Source organism: Nomascus leucogenys, chromosome 19 (genome assembly GCF_006542625.1).
Source record: "Nomascus leucogenys isolate Asia chromosome 19, Asia_NLE_v1, whole genome shotgun sequence".
Lineage (NCBI taxonomy): Eukaryota > Metazoa > Chordata > Mammalia > Primates > Hylobatidae > Nomascus > Nomascus leucogenys.
The window spans coordinates 34,562,921-34,575,912 of NC_044399.1; positions in this window are offsets into that span (position 1 = coordinate 34,562,921).

Genomic DNA, 12,992 nt, shown 5'->3' on the forward strand with positions numbered 1-12,992 from the left:
CAGAGGATGTAAGGTTTACTAATTAATGAGATAATTCCTCACTTTGGACTCCCTAAGGACCTCCAGAGTGATAATGGCCCCTTGTTCAATGCAGCTGTCACCCAGGGGATCTCAAAGGCACTAGGCATACGGTACAATGAAGATAGTCCTTCATTGTGCTTGGAGACCACAATTCTCAGGAAAGGTAGAAAAGACAAATGATATTATCAAAAGACACCTCAGGAGACTCACCTCCCCTGGACTACCCTTCTGCCCATATCTCTACTATGTATTAGAAACACCCTTTCAAGGCTAGGTTTGAATCCCTTTGAAATGATGTATGGATGGCCTTTTCTCACCAATGATTTCTTGCTAGACCAAGAAACCTTTGATTTGATTAAACATATCACTTCTTTGGCCCATTTCAACAGGAACTGAAACAACTGTCAGACAGGCACAATCCCATGAACCAGGACCACCTCTATTCAACCCTGGGGACCTAGTACTTGTAAAGGTACTTCCTTCCCTTTGTCCCTCTATAAGCCCAGATTGGGAGGGACCTTATACTGTACTTCTTTCTACTATGGCAGTGAAGGTCACTGGAATAGATTCTTGGATTCATTATACCCTAGTAAGGGCCTAGGAAACTAACGGAGTTACCTCCATTAACCCAGAAGAGCACTCAAAGTACCAATGTGAAGAGATCAGGGACCTCAAGCTAAAAATCACAAAAGAGAAGTGTTAATAATTAACCTTCCATGGATATCTTCCTTAAAATTCTTGGCTATGCTTGCTGTTCTTACCTTCGTTCTGTTCTATACCACAGGATATAATGTTGTTTTCAGAATAATTTGTATATTTTACTTCTTATTTCTGTAAACTTTGCCACTAGGTTCTTTCCTTTTAACCCCTTTTTGTATAATACACATATTTGATTCATGCATACTTAACCTTGTAGAACGTGTTTCTTCTCACCTAGAGACCATCAAACTCCAAATGGTCAAGGCAAGCAGAGCCCTGGATGATGGCTCCCTTTTGCTGGGGACCCTTAGGTAGACCTCTGGGAAGAATCTGACTGCTATTCTCCCCAAAACAATGCCACCTGTCTGCAGGAAGCAGCTTAGATCAGTCATTGTCTGTATCCTAACAGCAGTTAGATGTGCCTCTTCAGAGGGGGGAAATGATAGCTACAGGAGGCCGAGAAATTCTAGGCAAACACGGGGTTGGGGGTGGTCCCCGGTGAAGCCCTCCCGACTCAAGCCAAAAAGCCTGAGACCCAAAGTGAGAACTTCTATCGATGTTTTCCTGCTCAAATGTTGCCTTTTCCTAAACTGCACATGGCCCTGCTCCACCCCATCCTGTCCCTATAAAGACCCCAGACTCAGTAGTCAGAAAGGAGAAGGAGCTGGACATCAGGCACTCTGGCTGAATGTCAGAGAGAAATGGTTTGACTTCAGAGGGAGAGTTTGACAGCATAACTTTGGAGAAGAATCAGCTGGAGATGGCCAGACTTCAGGGGAAGATCACCTACACCCCCCCGTCCCCTTTTCAGCTCCCATTCCCACTGACAGCCAGTGAGGGCCACTTGAATCAGCTGTAAAATCCCCGCATTTACCATCCTTCAATTCATTCATGCAACTTCATTTTTCCTGGATGCTGGACTAGAGCCTGGGAACCACAAGTGCAGATACAAAAGGCTGTCACACTGGCCCTTTGCCCTCGCTGGTGGAATGCAGCCGCCTCATGTGAAAAGGCAGAGGGTCCACTGAGCTGTTAATGCTTAAGCCATCCATGGACAGAAGAGCTAAAAGAACACTGTAACACACCCTCTGGGGCTTCAGGGGCCACAGGAACCCTCCTGCCTAGATGCTGCTGTGGGGCCCACACAGAGTTTGCTCCTGCCGGCGCCCAAAAGCACTTTCCCCAGATCCTGCACCCACTCACCTGTGTGCTCCCTCCTGCAAGGGGTGGTCCAAGTGAGTGAAGTTCGCTCCTGCCAGCACTGAAGTGGCCAGCTGGTGCCAGCACTTGTGCACTCCAGTTCCTGCCTCATTCACTCATGCATTCCCTCCCACGGGAAGTTGAGAGCTGCAGGCTGAGTAAATGAGGCACTCCTGTTGCAAATCCCATGAAGCGGTCAGGGAAATACCCTGCTTCACTAGCACCATCTGTCCACATTTGGGGTTCACTCTCCTCTCTACCCTCCTTGTCCTCCCTACTTCCTGGTGTGTAACACAGCCTTAGAGTTGGACCTGGGTTCACAGAGTCTGTCTCTGACACTTTCTAGCTGTGGAGCTTCAACAGGTTTCTTTATTCCCTGACGCCTTTGTTTCCTCATCAGTAAGTGGAAATAATACCACTGTCACAGGCAAGAGTTAAATGAGACACTATGAATAAGTGTCTGGCTCTTAGTAAATTTTCAGTTATTGGTAGCTGTCCTCACCAACTCCCTGGTTAGACCCCTTTCCTTCACTTCTCACATCTGATTGCTTCCCAAGTTTTTTCAAGCCTGTCTTTCTTCAATCTGACCCTTCTCTGTTCTCAGAGACACTTTCTAGGCCCTCAACCTATTGCATTTTGCTCATTCTCCTTGGATTTTTTGCCTTTGGTCTTATCCACTCCAATCTCTGTTTGTTTGTATTTTAATTTGTTTTGTTTTGTTTTCAGAGACAGAGGCTTGCTCTGTTGCCCAGGCTGGAGTGCAGTGGCATGAACGTAGTTCATTGCAGCCTGGAACTCCTGGGTCAAGCAATCCTCCTGCCTTCGCCTGCCGGGTAACTGGGACTACAGGTGTGTGACACCCATCTGGCTACTTACAAATTTTTTTTGTACAGATGGGGTCTTGCTTTGCTGCTGAGGCTGGACTTGAATTCCTGGGCTCAAACGATCCTCCTGCCTCAGCCTCTCAAAGTGCTGGAATTACAAAAGCGTGAGCCCCCACACCTGGCCCCAATCTTTGTTTTTGCAGCAGTAGTTTTCAATCTTTTTAAAATTAATATCTCTAGATAAATTTTTAAACAGAAGAAAGCACTCTTCTGTAATCAAGGATAGGATATAGAGTCCCAAACACCTCCCTGGATCCCTCATTCACTGCAGCCCTGTGAAGCTCCACCAGAATCCCTTAGGGTGTTGAGAAAGTCATTTTTGCCACCCTATTTCTGCCAGCGGTGATGTTTCTGAACATGTGGATCTGACAAGTTCACTCCCCTGGTGAATTTCTCCAGGGTTCACTAGCACCTCATGTAGAGGTTCCTAACCTGGGTATTGCCCTCTCTAGTCAATCTCCACCTTCACATGATGTTGTAGATATATATTTTTTAAATATGGCTCTGATTGTGTCACCCATGGCTCAGCATGGCGGTAAAGGCCCTTCACGGTGTGGCTGCAGCCTCTCTTTCTGCAAGGCACCTCTACTTCACTCATGCCAGGCCTGGCACTGCCTCCCCACTGCCTTTTTCTTTGCCCTTGCACCTCTTTTTGCTGCATGCTAAGTCACCGCTTGCCTCCTCCTGCCTGAATTCCTCTTTTTCCCAGGAGACTCAGGCTAGGGTGGGGAGAGGCTTGCTAAAGCCCTAAGCAAGGAAGATTGATTTCCAGGAGTGTAGACAGGCTAACATGGGCAATTCAGGCCTTCGCCTTTATCTGTGTAGATAATGTTTCAGACACATGGAATAGTCCAGGTGTCAAATTCCTTGTGGAAAGAAAACTTGACATTGATCTACTGTCAAATGGTTGTTTTGGTTTTTTGAATAGTTAAGATAGACATAATCAAAGATTACATCATTTGGCAAATTTTAATTTGTTAAATACCAACGTTTGGTTCCCTTTTAACTACATGCCTGATCCTACTTCCTTCCTCAGCCAGAATTGTAAACCTTATTTTATTCTGGCTTTGCCTTGGTAGTCCCACCATTGTCTTCCAAAGTTCTCAGGGGAATCTGTAAGATTGCTATCCGAAAACTTTCTGGGGGAAATTATACAACAATTTGAAAAACTTTAAAGAGTACATAAATGATGGAATGTTAGTCCTATGTACTAAAAATGCCAATTATCTTGTAATTAATTTAAACAGTCAAAGAGATTCTAGTCTAGGTGCAGTGGCTCATGACTGTAATCCTAGAACTTTGGGAGGCCGAAGCAGGAGGATCACTTGGGCCCAGGAGTTGGAGACCAGCCTGGGCAACATGGCAAAACCCCATCTTTACAAAAAATATATAAAAATTAGCTGAGTGTGGTGGTGTGTACCTGCAGTCCCAGCTACTTGGAAGGCTGAGGTGGGAGGATCATTTGAGCCTAGGAGGCAGAGGAGGATCATGTGCAGTGAGCCATGATTGTGCCATTGCACTCCAGCCTGGGCGACAGAATGAAACCCTGTTTCAAAAACAAACAAACAAACAAAAAAGAAATAAATAAATTCTAATTTAAATGTCCCCATAAAAAGTCTTTAGCCAGAATGGATCACCATTGAATGGGCCTATATTTTCCAAGCAGGATTTGACTAAATCTGGTCACACTTTAGGCCTCAAATTCAGAGATGATGTAGGCAATGTTCAGTGGAGACACCCCATAACGGAAGTGGACAGAAGTCCAGGAAGAAGGACCCGACTCTGCAGTGCCACCAGAGTTGCTATAAAGTTCTGAAATATATTATGTTTCTTCATAAAAGTTAAGTTCTACAGTCAGCATGAAAGTCAGAAACTACATTGTGGCTTTTTTGTTTTGTTGTTTTTTTGAAACAGAGTCTCACTTTGTCACCCAGATTAGGCTCACTGCAGCCTCCACCCTCTGGGCTCAAGCAATCCTCCCACCTCAGCCTCCTGAGTAGCTGGGACTACAGGTGTGCACCACCACGCCTGGCTAATTTTTTACATTTTTTGTAGAGACGGGATTTCACCATGTTGCCCAAGCTGGTCTCCAACTCCTGGGCTCAAGCGATCTGCCTGCCTCAACCTCCCAAAATGCTGGGATTACAGGCCTGAGCCACCATGCCCAGCCAGAAACTATGTTTTAAACCAACCCTCAACCATCCCATACTTTGGAGAAATACCTACAGAAACTAAGATTGGTGGGAGGCCCAGCAGGGTCTCACCTCCCATCTCAGACTCAGTCCAGGACGTAGGCTCAGGGGGCAGAAGGAGGGCTGATTTGCCTGCATCTTTTGAAATTCTTTCTTTCTCTCTCTGCCTCTGCCTCTCTGTCTTCCTCCCTCTCTCTCTCTCTCTCTCTTTATTCATTTCACCTGAGTTTCAGAGTCCTTGGTTGAATTTGTCCACAATGTCCTGCAGCTCTAGCTGGGAGTCGAGAAGCATCACTGAGGACCACAGCCCCTTGCTTCCCTGAGCCAGGTCCCCTGCTCTGAGAGTGCTGTTTTGGCGCCTGTGGTGGTCCTCTTCATCCTGCAGTCTGCTTCCCGACTCACTTACCACATATGGTCACCACCTCCTGGGTCATGTCACAGGGTACCAGGGCTGGAGTGGTTTCACCAGGTCAACAGGCGTGGCTGCTGCCCTAGTTAGAGAATGTCCTAGAAGAGAGGTGAAACCATCGTGACATCCTTGGGACCAGGGGATAGGAGACAGAGGCCCCCAGTGCACAGTCGTGTGCACTGGCGCCCACATCCCCTTGCTCAACTTCTAGGAACTGGCTCTGGCCCCCTGCACACTCCACAGGCCCCTCCTGCCAATCTGCATCTAACAATTTTCCTGCCTTCCCCTTTGGTGGGGCAAAGGCCAGAGGTGGCCCCTCATTTTGTTGAGAAGCTCAGGGATCTGGTTCTTCCAAGGAGACTTGGAATCAATCCCTCCTTGTCACTGTGCCCTAGGGTGTCTTGCAGCCTCCATTCCCATGGGTCTTCTTGGGCAGGTGGCAAACAGAGCTGACTGAGCAGTAGGGTGACTCCTTCCAACCTAGAATCCCAAGCTGCACAGTAAGGACGTTAAGAGGACCGCTAGGCCAAGCACCCCCACTCTCCCTATGTGAGGATAAAAGTTGATGACACCTCCCAGCCCTGCGAAGGTCCCGCATCCCACTGCTTTCCCTCCCGCAGCTCGAAGGGCTGACTCCTGGAGAGGGAGGATTTACCTGAGGGCTTTGACCACCTTAACTGCCCAATGCCTCTCTGGAGACAATGGCTGCCAAAGGAGACACGGACCTGTTGCCCATCTGGACAGTGTTTGTCAGGGAAGAAAGGGCAGCTTATGCAGCAGCCAGGCAGCACCGGGACGGAGCTGGGTTCCTCCCGCCTTCCCGTTTGCATCACGCGACTCCGCGGGTCCCAGCGCGGCCCTGGCTAACCCGGATCGGCGCCACTGCCGGGTCACTGAGCCTCTCCAGGACGGAGCCTCGCTTCACGCAGGAGCCTAGGCCATCCTCGCTGCGGAAAGAAGGCGGGGTTCGTCTCCTGACCCATAGTAAATGGAGCTGCGCTGGGGCGCGGGGAGCAGACTGCTTTTCTGGGGAAGCCGTGGGGCTCTCCACTTTTCGGGGTGGGGAGGGGAGGCTGAGCAGGGCGCAGACCAGGGGCCTGCCACATGGCCTCTGCGCCAAAAGAGCAGAGCCCAGGGTGAGGGGCCCCTAGCCAGGCAGACCCAGCCCAGGAGGTTTTGGGCCCTGGGGTCTTGGGTGTGGACTGGTCCGAGATGAGTCCCCCGGGTTGGGTGCCACCAGCCTTGACGGGTTCAGGAGATGGGGCGTTATGTCTAGACGCCGCCACCCTTTATTGCAAGCCCGAGCCTCATCTAGACCCCAAGGGGCACCCCAACCTGTTCAGGGTTCCCGGGCCTCGTGCGCTTGCCCGCCTAAGGCAGTAAATTGCCATCGTCTCCAAAGGCCGCCCCCACTTCGTCCGCTCCCCACCCGCTCCCAACCCCAGGCTCAGAACCCGCCAGGGCAATCCAGGCCCGTTCTCCAGGTGAGAAATGCCGGCCCTGGGGGCATTTGTCCCTGTAGGGAGGGCGCCACCCGCCTGCCCTGTGCTGAAGCGCCCCGGGCCCTGACTCAGCGAATACACCGCGGTCACCGCGTGCAGCCGCCACTCCCCAGGCCGGGCCGGCTCCAGGCCGCTCCCACACAGGTTAATCATCCGCCGGGATGCACGTCTGCCTCAGCAGGCTTAAACTGGAATCGCCTCGGAGGTTCGAGATTCCTGAGGCCCAGAAAGGGCCAATGCTTGTCCCGGGCCAGGCAGCTGGGAGAGTGTGGAGCTCCATTCCTGCGCTCCATCCCGGATTCCGCAAGCACCTGCTCACTCTGCCTGCTCCAGACCCGTCCCCTCCAGTGAGCTCCACTGCCTGCTCCAGACCCGTCCTCTCCAGTGAGCCCAGGGGAGGGTCCACTTACTCTCCAAGAACACATTCTTCCCACTGGCATCCAAGCCCAGCAGACCCTGCTACCTATTGGGGGCGGGGGGCGGGGGTAGCGCAGGCAGAGAGACAATCCCTGGAATTGGTCCCGCACACAGCCAGCAGTGAAGATGCCTCTCTGCCTCTCTCCCTTCTTTCTGGATGCCCCCCACAGCTTCCATGGATGCCCACAACCCCTTCCTCCCTCCACCCTTAATGTCCAAGCAGGCAAAGAAGACCGGGTGTCCCCAGTGAAGGGCTCTGCAGTGAGGGGTCTAGAATCTTGCCCTTGAAGGAGTAAATGATATCCCTCGAGTTGAGCATGATCATGATGGCAGTGATACTGGGCCAGGCACTAGTCCAGCAAAGAGAGGCCAGAAGGACACCAGAAGGAGCAGGCAGATGGCAGAGCTGGTGCCCAGAACCATGACCTGTCTTGCCCCAGGCCCCCACGGGTGACTGCTTAGAGTTGGCCAAGGATCAGTGCAGGCCAGGAGAGGGATGAGGTAATAGTCAAGGCAAAAGGGTTTTGAGAGGATGTTCCAGGGGAGCAGAGCCAGCCGCCAGCACTACTTCGGTAGATACAAATGTCACATCCTGGTCTCTAGTCTTGGCAGATGTGTTCAAGAACTCACGTCTGGCACCTCCAACTGCTAGGCAGCTCCAATTTGAGCTGTGGAGAGCATTCTGCCTAGACCCCGTGAGCAGGGCCCCAAGGGACTGGGCTCTGTGTCAGGGATGAGTTCACACTATGGCAAAGAGCAGGTGGTGGCCTCAGGGCTGTTGAGCTGTCCCAGAATCAGGATTCTTTTTTTTTCTTTCTTTCTTTTTTTTTTTGAGATGGAGCCTCGCTCTGTTGCCTAGGCTGGAGTGGAGTGGCATGATTTTGGCTTACTGCAACCTCCATCCCACGGATTCAAGTGATTCTCCTGCTTCAGCCTCCCAAGTAGCTGGGATTACAGGTGCCCACCACCATGCCCAGCTAATTTTTGTGTTTTTAGTAGAGATGGGGTTTCGCCATGTTGGCCAAGCTGGTCTCCAACTCCTCACATCAAGTGATCCACCTGCTTCAGCCTCCCAAAGTGCTGGGATTACAGGCGTGAGCCACCGTGCCCAGCCCAGAATCAGGATTCTTAAAGTGATTGTGCTGCATACTGAATCATGTTGCTTTTGACTCTTGTAGCTGGCCCCCTTCCTTATCTAGGGTGCCTGCTGGTACACCCTGGATGATGTCTGAGACAGACGGTGCTGCTCAGCCCCTTGAGGGAACATTACTGTGTGGGAGTTGGGTGGACTGTCAACCATGGGGCAGGAAGATCTAACTCCCCTCCCTCATGGCCCTCACATTGTGGGTCCCCTGGCAATAGATAATAACAAGTGTCACCGTGGACATTACAGTGACCCCAAGAGACAGACAAGGTGGGTATTAGTGAACACATTAGGGGAGACAGAGGGGCAGAGAGGGCACGGGCCAGTCACCAAGGCTCCTAATGACTAACTTCTTCAAACTTCTCAGCAACATCTTCTTCCCTGTCCCTTGCTCTCCACCTCATCCATCAGGGAGCTGATGCTAATGGGGTTCCCTTGTTCAGAGCCAGACTGCTGTGGTTACTATGGTAGTTAACAAACAGCCACTCCAGGCTCTTAACAAAGTAATCCTGGACGGACAGAAAAGGGCTTCTGTGGCCTGAGGACCAACATGTTACCTCTTGGCTGGCTTGGCAGCCATGGCAAGGACATGAACAGCATCCTCTGAGGAAGGGAGACTGCTGGGCACACCCTGGGGAGGGGCGGGAGCCTGGAGGAAGTGCAGATGTCGGGATTTGGCTGCTGGCCACACCTGCTGGGCCCTCAGGTTGTGAGCAACAAAGTGTTGCTTTACCTTCTCATTGCAGTAGCCAATCCAGAGCTGTGACAGCAGTTGTTGGGGAAGAATGTGAATCCAAACACATTGAGCAAGCCTGCTAGAATGGGAAAAACCCAGGGGGCCCTGGGAGAGGGTCTCCCTGGCAAGGCTTCTGCCAAATAGAATAATTCGGCATCTGTATAAACCAGAATAATTCTACCACCTGGATGACCTACAGTAAGGCTGAGGGACATCATACTGGGCAATGCACAGAGCAAATGCAACCCTCCATACACCACCCGGAATGGTCCCCATTTCCCATTCTGCTCTCTCTGTGAGCCTAGAACAGATGCAAAGGCCCAGTGCAGGATGAGGGGCAGCCCCAGGACACCAAGGCCTACTTTTGAGTCTGTATTTTCTGGTCCCGAGTCTCTTAGAAGTAGCCCCTTCTGCTGGAACTTCTGAGCAGCTTTTTAATGCCTCATCCCCAGACAGGAAGCGATAGTCAAAGATTGTTAAGCTTTTTGAGGCTGGGTGTGGTGGCTCATGCCTATAATCCCAGCACTTTGGGAGGCCGAGGCGGAAGGATCACTTGAGGCTAAGAGTTCGAGACCAGCCTGGCCAACATGGTGAAACCCCATCTCTACCAAAAATACAAAAATTAGCCAGGCATGGTGGCACAGGCCTGTAATCCCAGCTACTCAGGAGGCTGAGGCACAAGAATCACTTGAACCCAGGACGTAGAGGTTGCAGTGAGCCAAGATTGTGCCACTGCATTCCGGCCTGGGCGACAGAGCAAGACTGTCCCACAAAGACAAAAACAGAAACAAAACCAGTGTGATGGAAGGAAAGAACTAGTCTAAGAAAGAGAAAGAGCTTGGCCGGGCGCGGTGGCTCACGCTTGTAATCCCAGCACTTTGGGAGGCCGAGGCGGGTGGATCACGAGGTCAGGAGATCGAGACCACGGTGAAACCCCGTCTCTACTAAAAATACAAAAAATTAGCCGGGCGTGGTGGCGGGCGCCTGTAGTCCCAGCTACTCGGAGAGGCTGAGGCAGGAGAATGGCGTGAACCTGGGAGGCGGAGCTTGCAGTGAGCCGAGATCGCGCCACTGCACTCCAGCCTGGGTGAGAGAGCGAGACTCTGTCTCAAAAAAAAAAAAAAAAAAAAAAAAAAAAAAAAAAAAAAAAGAAAGAGAAAGAGCTTTTAGAATTTAAACTGTTTAGCCAGGTGCGGTGGCTCGCACTTACAATCCCAGAGCTTCTGAAGGCTGAGACCAGCCTGGGCAACAAGTGAGACCCCAACTCTTAAGAAAAATGTTTTAAATAATTTAAGATGTTTACCAAAAATTCAATAGGATTGGAGGATAAAGTTGAAAAAAATCTCCCAGGAAGTTAGCGGGGGATGGGGGAAGGAGAATTGGAGTAAAAGAAAAGGAAGGAAGGCAGGAGACAAAAAGAGTTAGTTGATTAACTTCGTATTAGTGGAAGTTCTAGGAAGAGAAAACAATAGGGAGGAAATTATGCGCAGAGAGTTCCTCGTTCAGCAGGCTTCTCCGGGTGCTGAATGATGGGGTAACCTGGGTCCCTGAGCCAGGGTCTCCCTGTGCCTTCTTACCCTCCTTGCCCTGCAGTGCGGAGGTCCTCCCCGCACCCTGCCTCCTTCCTCCCTCCTTCGTCCTGCCCATGACAAGCATGAGGCATGAGATCATGGCATACCTAAGGCAGCCGGGAAACACCATTGTCCAATGCCACGCCTTGTCTTGCAGTGATTCTCCAACCAGACAGATCATTAGAGTCCCCAAGAAGATTCGCAGCCCTGCTCCAACTCCCGCATCAGCACCTCTCAGGACAAGCCTGCTGGTGGGGCTGTTTTACAAGCTCCCAAGCCAACTCAGGCTGGGAAGTCAGGAGGCAGCTTAGGGGGCTGAGGAGGGGGACAGAGAGGCTGAGGGGAGAGAGGGGGCTGCTGCAGGCCCCCCAGCCCCAGGTGGAAAAGCCGGAGTCACAGGCTTCCGGGCAGGAGGAAGGAAAAGTAGAGCCCCACTGAGCCAGGACAGAGCAGCCTGGAATCAGGGCAAGCAGGGGCGAAACCTTGGGCAGGACATTCAGCCTCCCTGAGCCTCAGTTTCCTTCTCTGGGAAATGGGAATAACAGCCCTGCCTCACAGGCATATTAGGGGATTCGAGGCCAAATAAAGCACCTGGCAAAGGCTGGTGGCTAGCGTTATGTTTATGAGCAGGTGTTTACAAAGCACCTACTATGTGCCTGGCACTGTGCTGGGCACTCAGACTCAAAGAAGAAGACAGAGAAGCCCTGGAGACATAGTCTTCTGGGGGAGAAGGTGGTAAAGACAATCCCAATACACTAAAGTCGGGCCACGATGGGTACTGGGGCCCTGCAGAGAAACAGAGGGAGCAGGGTCCCTGGGGAAGACGAATGTCCAGGCCCAGCCTCTGCCCCTGTGATGGCTCCCGGGATCTGGGGAAATCTGTGAGTGCCAGGCCACCTTCAGGGGTCCTCTCCCCTCCTGCATGTTTGATGCCCCCCTTCTGAAGATGGGGCTGTCACAGCCCTTCGCAATCCAACCACAGATCTGCAGCTTCTGCCTTGATGACAGGGTGAAACATTCTGTGCAGTGGGCAGGGAGTGTGTGGATGAACTGTGACTCCCTCCTTGAGTCCCATAGCTGGGTCCCCAATCCAGCCCAGGCACATGTCCCCAGCATTCTGGGCCCACTTGGGGTCCTTGGACAAAGTCACTCAAGTCTCCCCACCAGCCCCTGGCAACCACTACCTCGACTGGCTCAGCTCTCTGGGCACACGGGGGGGCTCCCCCATTCTGGCCTCTTGAGCCTCCCACCCACTCACTTTGTGGAGAAGGGCTTCTTCCCCAGCAGAGGGGCACAGTCTGGGGCTGTCTCTGGTTCTTCCCACACTCTGCCCCCTCCTCACTCGCGCCATCAGTAATTGTGGACCGCAGGCTCTACAGGAGGGAGAGAGAGCCCTGCCAGGAGCCTGAGGTAGGGGAGGAGGGGGAGCTTGGCTCCTCTTCCCAGCACGGAAGCGGGGCCCACTCCCCTCCCTTGCCTGTCTCCACTATTGACCCCCCAGGCTCCGGGACAAGGGCTGAGTCACTGCTCCTTGGAGCCTCAGTGTCCCCATCCACACAATAAGGCGCCTTCCCCCAGACCCTCCCTGCTTCCGGGGACTATTCAGATAAATGAAGTCACCCTCCAGAATGAGCCGTCTGCAGCCCAGGGCTGGTTCTTCTGGTTGTGGTGGGGGCCTGGTGCAAACAGTGCCTCCCTCCTGCCCTCCATGGTGCCACATTTGCTGCCAGACAGCAGGGAGACGTCAGCCTCTGACGGAGCAGAGCCTGCCCTTGCTTTGAGTCGTGCAGATGCCGCTGCAGGTGCAAGTCCCCGACTCCAGGCAGCTATCTCCCCTGCAGAGGTAAACACTCTCCCGGGATGTTGGGATGTCATAGTTCCCAGGTCCAGGGAGGGCCTGTGACCAGCCCAAAGTCACCCATACCCCAGTGGTCAGTACCCACCCCCATCCCTGGCCTCTGCCAGTCCCAAACCCCCACCAACCCAGGCTCAGAGGGCTCTGGTCACTCCCATTCTCCTTGGGCCTGGGCCCCACCCCCAGCCTCCAGGCACCAGGAGAGAGAGGGTGTTTGGGGGCCCTGGTCTAATTCTGCAGCAGCAGAAACACCACAGGTCCAGCAGTGATGAGGTGGAGGCACCCTCCTTCCACTAACCCCCTGCTTGAAGAAAACCAGGAAAGCAGGCCAACCTGCCTGGCAGTTTCCGGATTTACTAGAA